General features: G+C 60.9%; 1 long non-coding RNA gene across 1 annotated transcript; it reads right to left on the reverse strand.

Annotated features, from left to right (window-relative positions):
* Nucleotides 1-389: 389 nt before the first annotated feature.
* Nucleotides 390-1,645, reverse strand: LOC107183253. The gene is made up of 2 exons (XR_001514044.1): nt 810-1,645; nt 390-709 (listed from the first exon to the last, which is right to left on the reverse strand). It is a non-coding gene; the product is annotated as an uncharacterized LOC107183253 (long non-coding RNA).
* Nucleotides 1,646-1,685: the final 40 nt, after the last annotated feature.

A 1,685-nucleotide genomic window follows, 5' to 3' on the forward strand; every position in this document is an offset into this window, starting at 1 on the left:
CTTTCAGGACTAAGAAGCAAAATCAGGTGCCAGACAGGTAGAGACCGAAATGCCACCTCAGGCCACCAGGCTGGACCGGAGGATGTGGTTGAGGTGAAAAGGCTTCATGTAGCCGCGGACACAGAGCGACCGCAGACAGCGGTGAGGAACACGCCCTCGCCGGGGACAGGGGGTCCGGCCAGGCCCAGCGCCGAGCCTTCACGGGAAGTCACCTGTCGTCCTGGGGAAGTGAGTGGGAGGCCATGGGACCATGGGATCAGTCGGTGCAGGGACCAGGCCTCAGAAACCCGTCTCCCCCGTGGAAATAGGAGGAGGAGGAAGTGACTCCCTCTGAAACCGGACAGCCAGGGGGTCCGGGCTGCCTGTCACTACTGGAGCGAACAGGGTTGAATCACCTGAGCGTTGATTCTAATCCTGCTGGCAGCGTGGGGGCGCAGCAGGTCAGCCACAGACATCTGCTCTGCCCCCCATCGTCAGCTGCTGCTTCTATTGGGTAGAAGCACAAAGATTCCATGGGGGAGGGATGCCAAGTGGGCAGTTTACAGGTATTTGCGAGGCCTGCGGGTGTGCAAAGGGCTGGGGGTCTTCAAAGGGCTGGCGATTCTGGCTTCTGCAACAAGACTGTTCATCTTCCCATGGAAACCTGCATCTCCAGGGGAGCTTCCAGGCCCCAGGTGCGACTCCCTCCCAGCAGGTGAGAATGTGCCTTCTTTCATCGGAATAAAGACAGAGCCTGGTTAGTAGTTCTGACCATTATAGCTGGTCCCCCGCGTTCTCTTCCTGCCCCTGTCGCCTCCACACTGGCTCACGGGGTTGCTATGGAGATCAGACTCTGCAAAGCGGGCATCCCTGGCAGCGGCTGTCCTGGGCTGGGGAGGCTGGCCCCTGAGGGAAGTTGTGGTTGAGCGATTGCATGAAGCAAGGGAGTTTCTTAAAAGGGGATTTCTCTATTTCCCCTTCTCCCCTGGTTCCCTTTACTCAGGAAATCTTGAGAGTTTCCTAAAGGGAAATGCTGACCAGCTGTGAACTGGCAAGGCTTCGAAGCAGAGGAAAAACCCCGGCGTGTCTCGATGCGGGCGAATACAGTATCGAGGTCCCGCGCCCTTTCAGGGTGTATGCAGGCACTACCTGGTTGCTCGAGGGCGGGGTTCTGTTTGCGGTGGGGTGGTGGCTGCTGTGTGCTTTTCAAGGCAGCCTCCCCTCACCCCTGACAGTGAAGCAATTAGGAAGCGCAGGCAGGGAGCAAGCAGGTACCGCCCTGGGAGAGCCCCGGCCAATCACATGGCAACCGCAGCTCCATGGAATGCCAGGGCAAGGGGGAGGCAGGAAAGAGAGCCTGTCCACCCCGGGGGCACCCTGTCAGCACGGCCAGGCTCCCCACCTGCACCGAACCGCCTGAGCCAACCTCAGGTCATCCGCCCGAAGGGGGAGGCTGCCGGCTGTGTGGACGCCCTGGGAATGCCCCCGGGAGCAGGAAAGGGTTGGTCCTGGAAGCCAGCGGCTCTCTTCCCGCTGAGTCATCCCCAGGCGGGGCACCGGGACCACACCTGCCTGGGTTTCTGAGGCTGGTGGAAACCCCCAGCGCCGCATCCCTGAGCGGCCTGGCCTCGGGTAATCCCTCTCCCATTCCCCGCTGGCATTTCCAGAGGCAACACCTTTAGATCCCCGCCTGTCCCTCCAGGGGA

The sequence above is a fragment of the Myotis davidii genome, unplaced genomic scaffold (genome assembly GCF_000327345.1).
Source record: "Myotis davidii unplaced genomic scaffold, ASM32734v1 scaffold181, whole genome shotgun sequence".
Classification (NCBI taxonomy): domain Eukaryota; kingdom Metazoa; phylum Chordata; class Mammalia; order Chiroptera; family Vespertilionidae; genus Myotis; species Myotis davidii.